General features: G+C 34.5%; 1 long non-coding RNA gene across 1 annotated transcript in view; it reads right to left on the reverse strand.

Moving 5' to 3' along the window:
* Positions 1–14,552: 14,552 nt before the first annotated feature.
* LOC309871739 overlaps positions 14,553–21,879 on the reverse strand; it is a 173,611-nt gene continuing 166,284 nt past the window's right edge. Inside the window, exon 4 of the long non-coding RNA XR_014315462.1 lies at positions 14,553–14,764. This is a non-coding gene — a long non-coding RNA (uncharacterized lncRNA). The remainder of the gene's footprint in view (positions 14,765–21,879) is intronic.

Consider the following 21,879-nt stretch of genomic DNA (forward strand, 5'->3'; position numbering starts at 1 on the left):
TCTCTGTTGAGCGGGGAACCCAATATGGGGCTCAATCCCAGGACCATGGGATCATAACCTGAAATGAAGGCAGACTCTCAGCCAACTGAGCTCAAGGATACCAATCAAAAAGACCTATATTTATCATTATAATAATTATATGGTACACCTTAAACTACTATGACACTGTAAGTGAATTATATTTCAACAAAAAAACAAAATACATATAACTTTTCTTGTTTTTTACAAGTTGGAAATCAGTATTAGATGAAGGTAAAATGGAATGGTAGGTCTAGTGTACATAATTCAGGAGTTCAGTTTCATTGAGGATATAGTGGGGGATGTAAGGAATCTTGAATTTGGTCCTATATAGATAGTTTTGGGAGCAAACTCAGAACTCATCACCCCAGTTTCTAGAGGTAAGCCTTTGCTTCATATCCTGCTGAGTAAAATGATAGTTTTCTAAGCCTTGCTGTCAATCCAGGGGATTGGTATGTCACTGTTTGATAAATCACACAGGTCTTCTCTTCTCTAGAGAAATTCTGCTGGGAAAGTTAAAGACATTATTTTCAGTATTTCTTGAAAATATTTCCATCCTAACCCAATAAAGTGTCAGTAGTTTCCAAAATATATTCATTATAAGAAGTCAATAGATTTCTACAAATGCCCCATTTTTTGAACTCTGAGTTATTATTTGACTAAAAGAATGTGAATATGTTGTTTAGCATCACATCTTTTTATAAACAGCTTATGGTTACTGTCAAAGGGAATTTTAATCCAACGATCATTATAAAAGATAGTTTCCTGAAGAATGAACCAAAGTGTTTATACCTCCAGAGTGACCTTTGGAATAACCTCTAGCCTAAAATTGTAGAACCAGAGGAGAATGCAACTTTCAGTGTTGAGCCATACCATATTTTATTTATATTATTATTTGTATTTTATTATATGTTGCAATGAGTAGAAACAGATTTTAAATATTTAGTAGATACATATTAAGAAATAATGATATCATGCTAGTGTTATGGGCCATGCCTTTTATTTCATAAAGTTCTTAGTTACTCTAGACTTAAAAAATTCTATTCTAACTTATAGCCATCTCTGCATTCTAGACACCCATTGTAATTGGAAGATCTTTACTTTGTATTACTGAATTACATATAAAAATATTATCAATATTTTAAACATGAATGCCAAGAGAAATGACAATTTCTTGAATAGGATTCTGTAGAGTTTGGGGAATTCCTAGACTCAGTGCTTTTGTCCTATTACCTTCTGTGGTACTTGGACAATCCTAACTGCTTGATGGCACTACCAACACAGGAAAGAAAGAAATGAGACAATACTCAAATTCATCAACTTTCTATATTCCTATATTAGTCAAATATTTTTATTAATTTATTAATTAATTGATTTATTTAAGTCAAATATTTTCAAAGAAAGAGGCTGAGCTGATGGCTGAAATAAGTAGCAGCACTGTACTTTCCTTGAATAAAGGGAACAATGTATAAGAATGCTGGCCAGACACAAATAAAAGATGATGAGAACCCAAGAAAGTGGTTGACAGTAGACATGGGAAGGAGAAACTTATTCAAGACACATTTAAAGAGCCTATAGGAAGATTGTTTGGTTGTTTAAAGTAAGAAAGAGGGTTAGATTCCTGATTTCTAGCATTGGTTAATGTGTAAGTAAAAACATCATTAACAGAAACCAAAGCCAGAGATGAAAACTCTGGGTTGGATAGTGAGAGATAATAAGGATTAATTCATTGAACTTTGGATTTGAGTTTGGAATACCCATGATACATCTCAATGCATAGTTTCCCTTTCCCAGTTTGTTCTCAATAACCAAGGATTGAAGGCAAAATCTTTGAATGCTATTCGATTGATATTTTACCCTGAATGTTGATTGTCCCCTCTGGATTGCATTAAAAATATTGCCAGAAAATGGGCCATCAAAATAACACAATCAATGTTTTCCTTGACTATAGTTATAACGGCTTCTGGCATCACTCCTTTCACAAGAAAATTCTAAAATCATTACTCCTTCGCCTACATGCTGAAAGTCTTTTCTAGATGGGTTGTTACCAGAAATAAAAGCTTTTCAGAACTGGAAAGAAGACAGAAATATATGGATCGAAAGTAGACACTCTCTTCTGAATCCACTTCAACCTCTTTTTTCACTAGATATAGAGTCACAACTTTTTTCTCTTCTCAAATAATTATGGCTTAGGCTTTCTTCTATTGAATCTACAATGAGTAAAAAGAATTCATAGTAAGTTACAATGAACAGGTCTCAAAAATTTCCTGCCTCAAATATTTCCATTGTTTTGAACTACAATTATAAGTGATAGAACAGAGGTTGTTGACTAGATACTGTAAGCATTGGTTTTGAATATAATATTACACAATGGGCTGGTTTTGGGGCTTTGTTTGCTTGTTTGTTTGCTTGTATCTGCAGGTATGCTGGCATACGTGTATGTGAACCTACATGAGCGTATGTGTGCACTGTAGGAAATTTGTTTTTCAAGATTAGAAAAAAGATTGAAGTACTATCTTAAATAAAATCTCTGAGGTTTTATTCTCACATCTGAAAACACCAATACATTCCTAGGAAGTTTCTGGAAACCTTCAAGCGACCTCCACAATTTGGTAACGGAGCATTGCCTGACCCACGGGAATTCTCATTACATCCCACCCTTAGGAAAACTAGTATGTTAGCATTACGTTAAGCTTGTTACAAATGCAGAATTCCTGGGGCGCCTGCCTGGGTCAGTCATGTAAGTGTCCAACTCTTGACTTTGGCTCATGTTCAGCCCTTGGGGTCTGAAGATGTATCCCCACATAGGGATCAGTGTGGCATCTGCTTGAGATTCTCTTCTTCTCCCTCTGCCCCTCACCCCCAAAGCCACTCACGCACGTTCTCTCTTGCTCTCTCTAAAATAGATAAATAAATAAACAGATAGATAGACGATAAATAAAATCTTTAAAATAGAAAGAAATGCAGGATTCTTAACCCCATCCAAAACTACTGAATGAGAGGCTGCATTTTAACAAAATTCCCAGGGGGTATGGGTACACTGTAAAATTTGAGAATTCTTCTCTAGACCTAGGTGCTCTATAAATCAAAAACACTTCTGTATGACAAATTCCATGAGAGACTAAACACTGATACCTTTGGTGTTAATTTTTTTGTATACCTGGCCAAATGAGATAAGAGAGAGAGGTCCAAGAATCAAAAAGAGCTAATGAATTTTGTTTTACAGTTGAAGTTGAGACATGTGTTCACCCATACCCTGATGCATTAAATTTGAACCACATTTTGTGGGTTAGTACTTTCCTTTCCAACTCTACACACAATGAACAATTCTGATGTGTTTTAAGACATATAAAATAAATGCATAATGAAGGGGTATGCAATGGTTTATCATTTCTTAGCATATTCCTACTGAGATTTTAAAGATTTGAAGTCACTGTCTAGGACTTTGTAAATTCCTTGACTTTCTCAATGCTATGAGAATATGAAGCAATTGCAAAAATTAGCATCAGACTTAGGGATTTGCACTAAAGAGAAAATAAAAAGAAACTGAGAATTCCAAAGCATTGCATGTTTGTGTGCATGTGCAATCTTTAGGAAGAAACAAATATTTTAGTATTTCACTACTACAAAAACCTGCTCAGTGCTAATTTAAATTTGTGTTAGATTCTTTGTGGTATAAATATTTTTAAAACCCCTCATTACTACTCATTACGGTAATCAGAATACATCATATAATCTGTTCAGTAAAAATGCAGGAGGCAAAATTATCATTACAGATAATTTACTCACAAACATGTATCCTGAAAATCCATTAACTACGTATTTTATTTCTTATTCATTAACAGCACCTGACCATACGTTCTGAGTGATTAAAAAATACATGTATTAGGGTGCCTGGGTGGCACAGTCCATTAAACTCCCTATCAGGCACTTGGTTTTGTCTCAGGTCACGGTCTCAGGGTCCAGATAGAGCCCCACCTCTGGATGGCTCCATACTCAGGACGGAATCAGGTTAAGATTCTTTTTCTCCCTCTGCCTCTGTCCCTCTCCTCATCCTCTGCCCATGTGCACGCATGCACATGCACTTTCTCTCTCTCTCTCTCTCCCAAAATAAATAATTTTTTTAGAAAGGTAAATGCATGAATCAACAGAAGTAACTTTTTCAATAAATATTTTCCTTATTAAGAGCCCAAACCTTTAAAAAATATATTTATCACAAGTACGTAACAAATAAGGGTTATCAGGCATTTTAAATAAGAGAAGTGCATTGATCATACAATTAATTCTGGTTTACTGAATGGAGATTAGCTATCTTTATGGAGGAAAACCATGGTGTTGTTTTTCAGTTCCCTCCTCTATCTTTTGTCCATGCATCCTATTATCTACCTTTCTTCTTTCATCATTCTTCTCTTTCATAGACACCATCACAGATAACATAAATATTGAAAAATGTTTCTCGTATTTGTTCTTTCATTGACTAGAGCTCAGGAAAGGAATCCTAATTATTTAGGTATGTTGTGTAAGAATGTGTGTCTCTTTAATGTATGAGCAAGAGAGGAATATTAAATTGTGCATGTTATTAGAAAACCTACTGCTTTGCTATTATTGATAAATCTTAAAGAAGTAACATTGATTCGAGAAGGGGAAAAATACTGGTTTAGTTTTATCGTTAAAAATATACCACTTTGTAATCATGCCTAAACAACATAGATTACAAAAATGATTAAGCATACCAATATGTCAAATTATTTTGGGGCAAGTTTTGCTAATTTAGAACATTGAACTTGTTTACTGCCTAGATAAGTTTGCTTTAATTCACACATTTAGAAGAAAAGGGATTCTTCTAAATGTTGCTCTCTCTGGAAGTCTATCTTGCATTATTTATCCTCATTTTCTCATAATATACTTACTTTCCTTTTTGGTTATAAATGTAGTAAGGAGAACAAAATACTTAAGCTATCAATGAAAGGCTATTACTATTAAGAAAAGATCTAATGGGGGCGCCTGGGTGGCTCAGTGGGTTAAGCCTCTGCCTTCAGCTCGGGTCATGGTCTCAGGGTCCTGGGATCGAGCCCCGCATCAGGCTCTCTGCTAGGCGGTGAGCCTGCTTCCCCCTCTCTCTGCCTACTTGTGATCTCTCTCTCTCTCTCTCTGTGTCAAATAAATAAATAAAAATCTTTAAAAAAATAAAAGATCTAATGTTTTGTTTTGTTTTTGAAAAGATATCCTAGAACTTAGAGGTATGAAAATAAACACCCCAGAGGCAATTGTGAAGGAAGGAAAGGTAGTAGAAATAATAGGATGGTGAGGAATCTAAGTAGAAGGAAGAAGCATGCCACAAATGAATAAATGAAGCAGAATAAACTTGTCACACAAAATGTGTTTTGTTATGGCGTTGGTCAACTCTAAAGTGTGGTTTGTAGACCAGCCACATAAGCTCTGGCTGCCCGCTAGACATGTAGAATCTCGGGCCTTGTTTTCAAACTTATTCAAAAAGAATCTCTGGGGGTAGGTTCCAGGAATCTGTGTTTTAACAAACTTTACAGGTGATACACATTAAATTTCTAGAAGTGTGGTACTAGATTCTAAACACTTCAAGGTTATTCACCATTTGTATCAAATACCTAGAAAATTTCCTGGCACAGAATAGGCAACCAGTGAATGAATATTTCTTTGAAGAAGGAATTACCAGGAAAGAATGATATATACTATGTTTCAATCAATGTGCAAGAAAATAAAACATTCATAGTACACAAGATGCAGAAATTTTACTCCATTTATTATACTTTCACCTTCCCTACAGTTTCTTGCACTAAGAATTTATTTATACAGGTATCCATAAAGTCTGGAAACAAGTAATATTATTATTTTTTTTTCCTAGATTGACTTCATGCTTGATGGCATTTTGGAGCTGCACCCATATTTCCCTACATCAGGGACATCTTGTACACTCTGTATTGGGATATGTATACCTGAGAGGAGCTTGTATTGTACTGCTCACTGTAACACGATGTAACATAGTGTCTCCACCAGCTTGACAGTATCGCTTTCTCTGTCATTCACGCTGTGCTCCTCCATCAAGTCCATTCCATGAATACTCTCATGCATTTTCAAGTGTTGTTCTCAATTCATGTGACATTTTTATAGCAGTTAACTATCTATGCCAAAGAGTCAAGTAAAGAAAATGACATTATAATTAAAAATTATTGTTATAATTGTCTTAATTGTTTTCAAGCACGATTTGAGTTATGATTTCTAATCAGTGTTTCACATAAAGAAGACATGGTGATTTCTCCCTGGGAGAAAAGGGAGACTATGAATAATTGATATAACTGATATCACTACATTTTATACAACCATGTGTTAATACTCAGAAAGCAGTGACTATTCTGTTTTAGTTCCTGCCTCTGTTGATTCCTGAGTACGGATATTTGCAACAAATGAAATAATTCTAATTTGGGTAACAAAGAAGAAACAGTACCAAAGAAAAAGAGTGCTTTCCACAAATTCTATAGCCCTCTTCTATGTTAAGGGCTTGCTTTATAAGCATGCCTGCTTTCACCCATTTCTAAGAATTACTCAGTATTAAATTGTTATTGGTGCTGTATCCACAGCCGACTAACAAATAGAATCAAGGGCTTTTACTTAGAACATTCGTTCTCAGCAGGGGCAATATTGCACCCAAGGGAACAAAAACCAGTTCTTGAGGAAAGTTTTATTCTTTGTTGTGTATAAAGCAAAGGAATATATACAGTACATAAACAGATACATATGTACGATCTGCGATATTAAAATTTCATGTGGGGTGATTAGAAAAAAGAAATGTCTGAAAAGGATCCATGGGAGTGATAATGAAAAAAAGAAGGTTGAAAAATGCTGATCCGAAGCAGAGTTAAACACAACAGTAGCAGTTGTAATTCCAGAATTTCTTTATTATAGGGTAAGGGAACTACAAAATAATATGACTGGAAATAGGACAGGGTAAGGCGGTGGTTGCAAACAAGAGTCAGGAGACTTTGCTTAAAGTTTTATTCCATTTACACATGGTGGTAGCCAGAATTCTAAGATAGTTTCTTGACTCCTGGTATATGTGGTCTCCATAATCCAGTTCCCTTGAGTGTAAACTGAATATGATGGGTTTTAGCCCCCTGATTAGATTACATGGCAAGTGTAAAGGCATTTGCATATGAAATTAAGGTCTCACATCAGTTGAATTTGAATCAGTCAAAAGAAGGATGGATAATGGTCAGGGCTTGCTTGATCAGGAGCAGTCTTTAAAAGAGGCAAAAGCATCAGAGACATTGTCCCAATCATCCTGAGGACAGCAAATGGCCATTTTGTGAATGTCCTGTGAAGAGAAATGGCCTCAAAACCTGAGAATCACAGTTCCACAAACATAGGGGATGAGTTCTTTCAACAACCACACAAGCGTGGAAGAGGACTGTGAGCTTCAGTTAGGAACTGTAGCGCCAGGTTAGGCTTAGAGGGCAGTCTTCTAAGACCAAAGAGGACGGGCGAAACTGTACTTGCACTTCTGACTCAGAGAAACTGACAAAAAATAAATGGGCATATTTTTTTAAGCTGCTAAATTTGAAACAATTTGACAGACAGCTATAGACAATACATATACCAAGTATACCATTTTTATTTAAATTTGTGTTATTTGATACAGACTTGGAGGTTGATATGATACTAAAACCTACCCACCACACATGTGCTACCACTGAGAAGAAAGAAGTTATGTAGAAAAAAATTCCGGGATAGAAGTGAAGTGCTCATCATTGTTTTCTAGTATCATCCAGGGTGAACATTCTTCTAATGGAGACTTTCAATGGGCCTTTTTTAAGTGTGAAAATTCATATGGTACTTAAAATTTAATAATATGCTTTTGTATACTTCAACTGGTTTGTCTTTCTTCTTTTTTAAGATTTTATTTATCTATTGTCAGTGAGAGAGTGTGTGCACAAGCAGGAGGAGCAACAGACAAAGGGAGAAGCAGGCTCCCCACTGAGCAAGGAGCCTGATCTGGGGTTCGATCACAGGACCCTGGGATCATGACCTGAGCCAAATGCAATGCAGATGCTTAACCAACTGAGCCACCCGGGAATCTCCTGATTTGTCTTTCAATCTAAGGTAGGTATTATTAAGTACAGTTGAGAATAGGGAATAGTAGCAACTATTCAACCAACTTTAGTAATCCAAGAAGAGATTGGGCTTTAGTAGTGGATCAAAACCTAGGTCCCTGGTCTTTGGAGGGACTAAATCTCTCTCTTCTACACTTTCCTCTTTCAGTCCCATCCTAGTGGTGGTTTACTTATTCATTAGATTCCAGCCTTCCTCTGACTTATGATATTGCTTATCAGAACATTGTATATTAGGAGAAGTGAATAAAGTTTTATTTTTGTTGTAAAGGTAGATAAATATACATGCTTGGAATAAATATATACAGCTGTGTTTAGCATTTTTATTTTAGTAAGTGTTGTTAATTCTTTCAAAATGGCTGTAGCCATCATATCTTTTATTCAATCTTTAATTGAAAATTGACATGTCCTACAGTAGTGGCTCCTTCACAAGGTAAAAAAATGATTCTCTATTCAGTTTCATATCTGTAAATAAATTATTGATAAAGAAGCTCTATGCTGGAGAGTTTCTCTTTTCTTAAAACTTATAAAGAAACAAGAAAATATTTGTGCCTTTCTCTCAGAGAAGCCCCATATTCTGTGAACTGAAGGAATTCAGTTTGGTAAATTACTTCACCAAATATTATAATTACTCATTTTTCTAAAAAATTATATCTGTGTCTATAAATCCGCAATTTCTGAATTTTGTATTATACTTCACATAGTTTTTACTCACCTTTCAAGTTTGATAAATACTTTTATTTCTGCTGTGAAGTTAATTCTGAAAAATTGAAAAAGATCCCCAAATAAGCTTGGTGTCTTTTAAGCTATTTATAGTTTGCACATAGCAATGCCACTTTTAGTCCCTCTAGAATTCTCTCTTGTGCAAATGCCTGGGGAATATTGAACTACTGCAGTACATACTGCGTTCCTTTGAAAGATTTTGCGAGTCAACCAGGATAAGCAGATTCTATATTCACAGCTTTGATAAGTGCCTCTGTAGAGACATTTGAAAGCAAAAAGATCTTGTTCTAGCACATCTCCAAGTGGGATCACAGAATGTAGAACTGCAGGACTACAGACTGTGGAAAATCATTATAAACATCACTTATATCAGAGGCAAAAACTTCTTGAGAATTTGAATTTACATTTGGAAACACATAAGCTTTGATATATGACAACTTCAGCCTCTGAAGAAATTTTAGATACTTCCTTTTCTTCCCCTTAAAATATTCCATTTGCCCTTTCCAAAAAATATATGTGAAGAAAGATTTTGTATTATAGGCATATCTTGCTTTATTGAACTTGGCAAATATTATTTTCTACAAATGAAGTTTTGTGGCAACCCTGCATTGAACGTCTATAGGTACTATATTTTCCAATAGCATTTGTTCACTTTTATCCCTGTGTCATATTTTTGTAATTCTCACAGTATTTCAAACATTTTCATTATTATATTTGTTATGGTGATCTGTCATCAGTGATTACAAGTCCTTGAAATCTCAGATGATGGCTAGAATTTTTTTAGTAATAAATTATTTTTCAATTAAGATATATGCATCGTTATTTTAAGCATAATGCTATTGTATACTTAATAGACTATAGTACAGTGTAAACATAACTTTTACATGTACTGGGAAACCCAAAAATTCATTTGATTTACTTTATTACAATATTCACTTTACTGAGGTGGTCTGACCTGCAATATCTCTGAGGTGTGTCTGTAGTTTCTAAATGCTGCTATAACAAATTACCATAATGTTAGTGATTTGAAACAACAAAAATTTATTATTTTACAGTTTTGTAGATGAGTTGCCTGACACGGACCTGACCGGACCAGAATCAAAGTTTTGTGAAAGATGGTTTCTTGCTTCTTAGATTCTAGAGAATGCCAGCACTCCTTCACTCCTGGCAGTATCGCTCATCTCTGCTTCCATTATTACATCATCTTTCTCCTCTCTCTGATTTCCTACTTGTCTTTTATAAAGAACCCTTGTGATTAAATTGGGCCTACCTAGATCATTTACTCATCTCAAAATCCTTTTCTTAATCCCAACTACAAAGTTTCTTTTGCTATATAAAAGAACACTCATAGGTTCCAGGGGTTAGGACATGGACATCTGTGAATTAATTATTCAGTCTACTGCCGGTACTGAAGGTCAATTTCATGAGAACAGTTTGGGAATCACCATTTTATGATCAGCAAAAAAGAGTCCAACAATGATAAATACTTGGAGGAGTGCTGCCTGGGAATTTGCTAGGGAGCTTGCTGATTGGGTAAACTGAAGTGGGGAATACAAGATGATTTATGAGTTGGAGATCATGAGTGGCCAGAGTTGTTCATCCGTTTGCTCTCAGGGAACTTCGAAAAGCACTTCTTCTTCTTCTTCTTCTTTTTTTTTTTAGTGGCATTTTAGTGATTAGAACAAGGCCCTTTTGTTGTTGTTGTTGTTTATTCAACTGCAGTAGTATAGGTCATAGGATTTCTGGTCATGGGAAGTGCAGTGCTGATGTGGCTTAGATGCATATATCATTAAAATATGGTCATGGAATTTTGAGGAGCCCACTGGTTATCTTGTATTCCTTGATGATGCCAAGAGCTCTTTCCCCCAGGATTTGGAGGGCTTCAATTTCCTTAGAGTTATCAAGTACATGAAATGAGAGCAGAAGGACATTTGAACCCTAGCTGTGTGGCTTCAGGACTACTATTTTTAAGTTAATGACTGACAGTACAGCGCTATATGACACTTCAACAAACTTCATCAAAATCTACTTCTAAAATCCTAACAGGAATTCTATTTAAAAACCCATTATACATTCCTTGAAAGATCTAATGTGTAAATGAATAAAATAGTGAAAGTAATACCATTTGACAAAGAACATAAAATATGCAAATATGATGACTACTATCCCATAAGACAAATAGCTCTGTGGATAACTTAACCTTCCACATGACAGCACGGATAGCTTCCAAGGACTCGTGTGGCTGGGTGCCAGATCTCCTTCAGTCTCTGGTTCTGTACTCTTTTCTCATGGGGGTCCCGCTGTAGCTTTCTTAGCTCTATGTAGATCCATTATTCAACATTTGCTCAACAGATATTTATTGAGCAAAGTAATAGAATCAGCATCATCATGTACTCAGAAAATCTCATAGTAAACAAGTATCCCCCAAAATATTTTTTATTAAGATTTTGTAATGGCTACAAGTATCACCACAAAATATTATCCTTGTATCCTAACTAATGTGATAATTGCAGAAATTATTCGATGGGCAAAGGTCCCTTAAAAACTTAAGACTTTATATTTGTATGACACACACCATATTAACTACATTTATACTGCTTTAGGTATATCTTGAGACATGCTTATATTATTATAAATATATTTTGTCTCAAATATGGAGGCACTCTACAAGTTACCTCTGCTTTCAAATGTTATCAGAAATCCATAAAATGGAGTCTTGAGGTTAAGCTAAGCTAGTCTTGAGGTTAGGAAGATAGTAAGTGGTTGAAAATAATAAAATGACTTTCCAAAAAAAGTTCTCTTATTGCCACAACTCCCTTCTCTCCACAGCTTCTGTCTAACTACTAAAAGTCCTGCCACCTCCCCCAGCTAGCTATCTGATCGTGAAAATTCTATACATGCTTCGCCCCCATACTCTGATTGAAACAGCAGAAATGGTTTTGTTCTTGGGCATTTTGTCTTTAGTATTAGAATGTCAATGTGTAAACCTTCCAGGATGACAAAGATCCTAAGCTATGGGGGTTATTTTATAAGGCTTCTGGTTCTCAGCTCACCAGCTTATCATTTCTGCCATGCTACTTACTGTTAATGACCTAGTCTGATGCTGGAATTTATTTCTGTCCCTATTATACTTCAATTTAGCTTAAAAAATTCCAGTAAAATGTGCTAAGTCTTAAATGACAGGTGGAATATGATTTCATAGGCCTCTTGAAATTCATGTGAGCAGTATTAAAATTTCCTGGCTGCACACTGTCCAGAAGATTATCTTTATTGAGCAAGAGCACTTTCTTCTGTAGTTGATTATTGTTACTCAGTTGTCCCCTAGCCACGGTATCAGGCTTTAAAAGCATACATATTCTTGCTAGAACATGCATGCTTACTCTTGGGGTTTTACAATTTGAAAGTTTATGTTTTTGTTTACTAAAATTATAAGTTTTAGTTTCAGTGCAAGTTATTATTACCATGCTATTAAAGTTGTCAAGCAACATCCTTTTTAATTTATTTTTATTCCCTCCAATTTGTTTTCCCCTACTTTGTAACAGATCTCTGTGTCCCTAGTAAAGTATTAAAAGTGAGTTTTGCTATATTTATCATGATTACAGAAACAAAAAATAACATAATGACTATGAAAAAGTTAAAGCCAGTCCTTGGTGGCTAATATTATGGGCCCTGGTTATAAATACCCAAAATCAATTTAACAGAAAGGGAAAAGCTGGGATTTAAAGCAACTGCTTCTATGGGCTTTCCTCCAATTAAAATAGCTCAGGGCATCTTCAAAAGAAAATAGTTAAAGAGGTATGGATTAAGAAAAAAAAAATAAGTGCTCCAGGTATCTTTTTTAAAAATAAATTTTATTTTTTCTTTTTTAGCTAACATCGTGTGTTATCTCTGATACCTCAAACAGCACACATCTTATTTTAGTGAATGTCTTAGTTTATTTTGGTAACATTTCCTTGGAATCATTTTGCAGTTAAGAACTTGACTTCAAATTATTTTCTGACTCCTAAGTAGGATACTATCATCTTTTGAAAGTAAAAATTTATATTGAATTGACCATGTAGGATGCTTGGGTGGCCTAGATGGTTAAGTGACTGCCTTCGGCTCAGGTGATGATTCTGGAGTCCTGAGTCTAGTCCCACATTGGGCTCCCTGCTCAGTGGGGAGCCTGTGTCTCCCTCTGCCTCTCTCTCTCTCTCCTGTCTCCCATGAATAAATAAAATCTAAAAAAAAAATTAAAAAAATAATAAAAAATAAACTAAGCATGTAAATTATCATAATCTCATAATACCCGCAATTGCTTTCTAAAGAATGATTTCTCAGATGCTTTGGAATTCCTGCACTGTTACCCTCTGAAAGTAACACTATGAAAGAAAACAGATTTCTAAATATGTGAGATATTATCCTTATATTTCTAAGAGAGAAAAACATGATAAAACTTCTTCTGGCAAATAAATTACATGTGGAATTTTAAGATTTTAATAAGATACATTTCTCACATTATGTAAGATTTGGGGCAGTTTCTCTCTCTCTCTCACTCTGTCTCTATCTTTCCTATCTATATTTTTGCATGTAGATGTGTTTATGAATGGATCATGAAAAAGGACCACATTTTCTACTTGATTTTTTTCTAGTAATACAGTTTTTTTCTATAATTTCTGTATTGCCCATTGTTGAATCTAGGATTTGATTGTATTCTACACACAACATAATAAGTGGATCTTAATATGCTAGAAGATAAAATGCTGAGACAGGGACATAGTACAGCAAACAGTAGTTCTCTCTGCTTTGTGTCAGTTCTCTCTGCCCCCAGGTCTCTTGGGGACAATATGAACTGATCAGAGGCCCATGTAGGAAGCATTCATGCTGCATAGATTGTGGGTTTCTGCGCAGCTGGGGAACACTGACCTTCGGGAGTCTACCGCTTTTACAATCGAGCAATAAACAAACCTAATCTTTGTCTCAAAATACCTCAACCTCAGGGTTGTTCCATACAAACACAATCCTGAGAAATGGTATAGGTAAAGAGCTGTCAGAGTCTTGAATTACTGTACTCAACAAGACTCAGGAAAATAAGGGGACCAAACTGAATTTTTAGTGCTCATATTGCTGCCCCTAGCCCCTAAATACTAAACCCAATTTAGATCGTTTACACAGCTATAGCACACTTCAGAAAAAATTTTATAGCACTAATGATGTAGTAGTCATGTATGCCTATATATTTTTAAATAAATTTGTCTTGTTTTAGAAAAGGTGGACTACATGAAAAATATGAAACAATCAAAATCCTTATTTTGCTCAAATTCTAATTATCATGATTTTTTAAAATGAAGTAATTGTTAAAATGATATAATATGGTCTCATAGTAGTCCAAGGTTTACAGGTAGCTGAAAAATCCATTATTATGAAAACAGAGCTACTAGACAACTACTTCTCTCCTAATTTTTCAAGAAAAAAAATATTCCCTGGATGAATCTTAGGAGAAAATAGATAATAGTTGATTATGTCATACTTATGACATCTATTTATCTAGATATGAGGGAACTAGGTGAAATTCTATGAGACTCTAAGTACTATATCATTTTGTAAGTAATAAAATATGATAGTTTTATAAATTAAATAAAATGTAAAAAGGTATTCAGAGAAATACAGCATATTCTAAGAAACAAAATATGACTTTATAAATTACTTTATTTTCAATACAATTTCAGGTAAAATGTGGGAAAGTAGGTTTTATCCATTTTAATTTTGAAAAAGTTGAAGTTCAAATTATTTAAGTGGCCTATCTGAATTCTGGGACAGGACAGCTGCTTGCAGAAACAATAATCTTAAAATTGAAAATTTGAAGGGCTGCAAACCATGGCAAATCACATTATTTCTTCTTCCTGGCTTGAAATGAAAAGTATATAAGATCAGTATTATCCACATGTTTTTGCTTATCTATCACTTACCAAGCCAAATGGCATAATAAAATCTACAGATTTTCTTTTTTAATATATACATATTTTTAAGATTTTACTTATTCATTTGACAGACAGAAATCACAAGTAGGCAAAGAAACAGTCAGAGAGAGAGGAGGAAGCAGGCTCCCTGCTGAGCAGAGAACCTGATACAGGGCTTGATCTCAGTACCCCAGGATCATGACCTGAGCTGAAGGCAGAGGCTTTAACCATTAGCCACCCAGGTGCCCCGAATCTACAGATTTTCTACAATCAAATCACAATTGTCATTTTACATGTGTATGTCTTAACTTCATATTAAATGTCATAACTCCTTGAGAGTCAAAAACTTTTGGATTACGAATATTTATTGAAATAATACTCCATTTTTTCGTCCCCATATAAATCCCCTTCAATATAAACTAGTTACTGGGATTATAATTCCTTGCCTTGTGGATTTGGGATGGGTTTAAAACAGAAGCAGCCATGAGTCAAGCCTCTGTATATATATTTTTTCTAATACTTAAATACATACAAGGAATTCTGCTTAGTAAAAATACAGGGAAAGAATGAAAGAATATTTGGATATTGAGAAGAGAGTAGATTCTTGAAAAAACTGTGGAGGTAACAGTAGTCTATTGTCTCATTTTTATTTCTTTCTCTATCTCCTTTTTTTAAATAAAAGGTTTATTTATTTATTTGAGAGAGAGAGACTGAGAGTGTGAGCCGACGGAGAGGGAGACAAACAGACTCCCTGCTGAGCAAGGAACCCAATATGGAGTTGGATATGGAGCTTGATCCCAGGACCCTGAGATCATGACCCCAGCTGAAATCCAGAGTTGATATGAGGAATTTGAGAAACAAGACAGAGGATCATAGGGGAAGGGAGGGGAAAATGAAACAAGATGAAACCAGAGAGAAAGACAAACCATAAGAGAGCTTAATCTCAGGAAACAAACTGAGGGGTGCTGGACGGAAGGGGGATGTGAGTGATGGGGTGGCTGGGTGACGGACATTGGGGAGGGTATGTGCTATGGTGAGTGTTGTGAATTGTGTAAGACTGATGAATCACAGAAACAAATAAAGCATTATGTGCTTATAAGCATTATAAGCACCCCTGAAGCAAACAAAGGCTTATATGTTAATAAAAAGAATAAAATAATCAAGAGTCAGATGCTTAACAAACTGAGCCACCCAGGCACCCTCATTTCTATTTCTTAATGAGGTCTTTCCTGATCATTTTATTCAAATTGCTTACATGTTTTCCCTCCTCAGCCTTCTCTGTATTTTCCCATATCAATTATTACTTTCTAGAGTATAATTTCTACAAGTATAATTTACTTGTTTGTTGTAATAGTCTATCTTCTCCACTAAAAAGCAGTTTCATGAAGACAAGCCTTTATTTTGTTCATGATCCATCCCTATTTTACCTAACTTCAAAAGGAAAAGTCTTTTATTTTATTTTATTTATTTTTTTTTAGATTTATTTATTTATTTATCAGAGAGAGAGGGCGAGAGAGCAAGCACAGGCAGACAGAATGGCAGGCAGAGGCAGAGGAAGAAGCAGGCTCCCCGCCGAGCAAGGAGCCCAATGCGGGACTCAATCCCAAGACGCTGGGATCATGACCTGAGCCGAAGGCAGCTGCTTAACCAACTGAGGCACCCAGGCGTCCCAAAAGGAAAAGTCTTTTAAAAGTGATGGCTAGCATGGCAAAATAAAGAATAAGAATATAAGAACATCAAAAAACCTGGAACTTCCTGACTTGAGGGTGGGAAAGTGAAAGATAAATGTAGCTCACATGCAAAATTTTAATTCAGCAAACTTTAATAGAGGTATATGAACTGTATCCACTTAATTTATGAATCAATAAATAACTGAGTTTTTAATTAATTGAACTAATGGATGACATAGATGCAGTGTATGAATATTGTACAGGTGACATTTACACTGATTAACAGGATATTTAAAGAATGTTAATAGTTACAGTGCATGAAAATGATTAACAATACACTACTTCATTTTTTTATATGGAAAGGAGGAATGTAGCAAAGCTGCTTTATTCAAAAGATCAAAAAAGAGAAAGGTCTATTTTTGTCAGACATATTTTAAAAATCCATTTTGTAAGTAGTTTCCTTTTTCTATGAATATGCATTTTGTTAAAATATGGAAAGAATTTGAATTTCTTTAAAATTGTATGAGATTAGGGTCTTAAAAACCTATAAAAGGCCAGACTAAATATTTTGTAGTCACAAGGAATGAACACATAAAATTAAAGTGATTGTTTATTGAAACACATTTTTAGTTTTTCCTTGTTAAAATACACCTGAACACAATGAAAGTTAAATAAAGTGATAATAGCCTGCTTTTCACTGTTCTCTTTCAAATTAGTTCAAAGAGTGTTAAAATCCCTTCAACCTGTCAGGATCTAAGGTGTGTCTTTATATCTTCATTTATCTCTAGGATTTTTGTTTTGTTTTGTTTTGTTTTTGTTTGTTTTGTTTTGTTTTTATTCCTGTCTAACACAACCATAGGGAACAATATTCTAGATCTTGTCTGTGGACTTCCTTTTCTACGTTTACATCTTCCTTACCTTTAGGCAGTTGCTAAAGACAGAATCTGGGCTAATACACAAGTATAGAACTTCATGAGCTGCATACTCAAGAGGAATTCATAACGTGCTCAGGTTCTTCTTTATGAAACTCTCTAGGCACACACAAAAGAGATAAGGGTCAAAGCCAGAGACTGAAGAAAACTTCCTTTAGTGTTTAGGCCTCAGGGTGGAGAATTCCAACTGCTGCAGATATGGAGGTCATGTATACCTCTTCTCCCCTACCTCTCTTTGGAGAGAGGCCTTAAACTACAGTGGGACAGGTGATAAACCTCATCACAAGCTGGATAAAGGTAACCCACTACAGCCAGGACAAGGCCATAGACCACTGAGAACCACCTTCTGTTGGGAAAGGAGGGATGAAATCACTGAGAAACTCCCATCCATGAGACAAAGGGACACAGCACCCACCCAAGATTGGTGAAGAACAAGAACAATAACAACACAGCAGCACTCCCAACAAAAGGGCTAGCAAGAGTTAAGTAAACAAGAACCATTGTTGACTATGAAGCAGCGGGAGCAGCAAGGAGAGACATGCTCTGGGTTGTAGGTACAAAGAGAAGATATAAACTGAGTATGGAGAAAATACTGAGAAAAATCCTATGGAAAATCAGCCTCAATCTACCAGTAAGGTAACATTAGAGGAATCCAAAATTATGGTTTACTGGGAATAACTATAGCAACAACAAATGCCAAACCCAGCTCAGGTTGTCAATGAATCAAAACTCATACTAGATAGAAAATGAATACTCATTTCCAGAAATGAATAATATTTACAACATTTTTTACTGTCATACAAAAGATGTCTGACATTCAACCAATAATCAGAGGCCCATAGAAGACTGAGAACAAATCCACATACTGTCAAGAAACAAAGCAATCAACAGAATTAAATTCCAAAATGAGACAGATGTCTGCATTATCAGACAAGAGACTAAAAACAAGTATGATTAATATGTTAAAAGTTATAGTGGAGGACATAAACAGAATGCAGGGAGAAATGGTTAATTTCAGCAGAAAGATTAGAAGAGTAATGAGGAAATAGATACGCTATAAGTGAAAACACAGAAAAAGAGATGAGGGATGAATTTGAATTCATTCTCAACTTAACAAAATTGAGAAAGCAATCAGAAAACAAGATAGATAAATACAAAACACTAAAGCTGAAACAAAGTTAAATAAAGAGTGAAAAACAAAAAAAAAAGATCATTACAGAACAATTTTAAATTGTTTAACTTAATTTGAATCTCAGAAGAAGAGAGAAAAAATGAATATTTGTAGATAATGTTTGATAATTTTAAAAAATTAATAAAAGGCATCAAAACAAAGATCTAAGAACTCAGAAAACATCAAAAAGGATGAAACAAACAAACAAATGGCCCTCAACTCATAATATTCAAGTAGCTGAAAATTAATGAGATGTAGAAAGTCTTGAAGGTATAAAAAAAAAAAGTTATTACATGCAGAGGGCCAAAGATAAAAATAGCAGATTTCTAATCAGAACTGTACAATCCAGAAATAAAGATAAACATTTTTAAAGTTATCTAACACACACACACTAGATTAACCCAGAATTCTATTTTCAATAAATATGTCTTTCAAAAAAAGGAGGGTAAGTACTTATTTCCTCAGAAAAACAAAAGGTGGAAGAACTTATTAGCAGTAGATTTATCCTAAAGATATATTAAAGGGAGTTCTTCAGCTCAGAGAAGTAATGAATGGCACAGGAGAGAAACCTGGATCTAGAAAAAAAAAAAAAAATAGAACTTTAGAAATGGTATTAATGAAGGTAAATTTATTTTTTGTTACTCTTTAATTGATTTAAAATAATTGACTGCATTAGAAAAAGCAGCAATTAATTTTGTGTTTAAAACTTCTGTAAAAATAAGGTATATGACAAAATAAAAAAAAAGATGGAGAGCCAATTAGAAATACACAAATTTTGAGGTCTCTACACAGCAACAAAGTAACATATCATTTGAAGTTAGGTTGCTACTAATTAAAAAATATACATTATGTGTTCACTACTTTTTTAAAAAAGAGGTATAAAAATTAAGCCAAAGGTAGAGGAAATCAAATGATAAAAATTTATGAATTACTCAAAAAAGACAGAAGAAGAAAAAAAACAAGAAACAAAGAACAAATGAAACAAATAGAAAAATAGCTACCTAGATGGCAGTTCTTTATATATCAACAGTTAACTTAAATATAAGCAGTCTAAACATACATATTAAATAGCAGAGATTATCAGAATGAATAAAAAACAAAATCTGGGATGCCTGGGTGACACAGTTAGTTAGGTGATGGCCTCTTGATCTCAGATTGCCTCTCAGACTCAGGGCTCTGAGTTCAGACCCTGAATTGGGCTCCATGCTGGGCATGGAGCCTACTTTGGAAAAAAAAAAAAAGGAAAAGAGAAGAGAAGGGAAGGGAAGGGAAAGAAAAGAAAAGGAAAGAAAAAGGAAAGGAAAGGAAAGGAAAGGAAAGGAAAGGAAAGGAAAGGAAAGGAAAGGAAAGGAAAAGAAAAGAAAGGAAACGAAAAGAAAAGAAAAAAAAAAAAAAAGAAAGGAAAGGAAGAAAGCAAAGAAAAGAAAAATCCAGGGCACCTGGGTGGCTCAGTCAGTTAAGCATCAGCCTTCAGACAAGGTCATGATCCCAAAGTCCTGGGATTGAGCTCCACATTCTCCCTCTCCTCCCTACTCTTGCTCTCTTTTGCTATTTCTATCACTATCTGTCTCTCTCTCAAATAAATAAAAATAAAATCTTAAAAAAAAAAGAGAGAGTCAATTATCATATGGTTTCACTTATTTGTGGAGCATAACAAATAGCATGGAGGACATGGGGAGTTAGAGAGGAGAAGGGAGTTGGGGGAAATTGGAAGGGGAGGTGAACCATGAGAGACTATAGACTCTGAAAAATAATCTGAGGGTTTTGAAGGAGCGGGGGGTAGGAGGTCGGGGTACCAGGTGGTGGGTATTATAGAGGGCACGGATTGCATGGAGCACTGGGTGTGGTGCAAAAATAATGAATACAGTTATGCTGAAATAAATAAAAAATAAATTTAAAAAAATCCAAGAATTCCAACAATTACCCATCTCTAAAAACTAACTTTAAATATAAGAATATAGACAGGTTAAGAGTAAAAAACACAGAATAATAAATCATGCAAACATGAAATAACAAAGACCTGGAGTGGCTATATTAATATTAAACAGAGTATATTCAGTAGTAATATTTCCAGAAATGGAGGAGGATTTACATAATGATAAAAGGATCAATTCACCAAGAAACATAAGCCTAAATTCATATACATGCAACAACAGAGATTCAAAATGCATTAAGCATAACTGATAAAATTGAAGGAACAAATACACAAAACACAATTACAGTTTCAGACTTAGTAACTTATGGATTAAAGAGGAAATCATAGGGAAATTAGAGAATATTTGAGTTAAAGTAACACTTATAAATTTCTTAGTTTCAGCTAACAAATGTCTAGATGGCAATATTGCATATTTATATTAGATAAAAGATCTCTAATCAATTATGTAAATTTATACCTTAACATACTAGACAAAAAGAAACCTCATTGAAGCACAAAGCAAGAAAATAAAGCAAATGCTAAAAATGGGAGCAAAAACATATTGAGAAGGAGAAAAAAATAGGGAAAAATAATAAAAGCCAAAGTTAGTTCTTTGAAAAGATCGATAAAATTGATAAAACAGTAGCCAAAGTGATGAAAGTATGATATACAAGTATTAGAAATGAAATAGGTAACTTATTATAGAACCTACAAATATTAAAAAGTTACTAAACATATGCTATAGATAATTCTATGCCAACACATTTGACTACCTTAGTGAAATGGGCAAATTTGTTGAAGGATAAAACTTTCTGAAGCTCATTAGGAAGAATTAAACAGTATAAATAGCCCTATAGATGTTAAAGAAACTGAATTTGTAATGAGAAACCTCTCAAGATGGACAATTTTAGATTGTGGTGTGTTCACCTGGAAATAGTAGCAAACATTTATGGAAGTAATACTGATTCTACAAAAACTCTATGTAATATGGATGTGAAACCTTCCCATTTTATAGAATCAGCATCTATCTTTTTTTTTTTTTAATTTTTTTATTTTTTATAAACATGTATTTTTATCCCCAGGGGTACAGGTCTGTGAATCAGCACTCACCAAAGCACATCTTGATGTACAAGGAAACTATGTCCCAAATCAACTATAGCTATAGACCAGTATGCTCCATGAACATAAAGTGCACAAATATACAATACTGCACTAGACATTAAATCTAACCACATGTCTAAAATATAGTGCATCATGAACAAATGGAAATTATTGCCGGTATTCAGTTCAATCAAGGTATTTCACTACATCAGCAGATTGAAGATGAAGAATCATGTGACATTCTTCAATAGGTGAAGCAAAAACATTTT

The sequence above is a fragment of the Mustela nivalis genome (genome assembly GCF_964662115.1).
Source record: "Mustela nivalis genome assembly, chromosome: 1".
NCBI lineage: Eukaryota > Metazoa > Chordata > Mammalia > Carnivora > Mustelidae > Mustela > Mustela nivalis.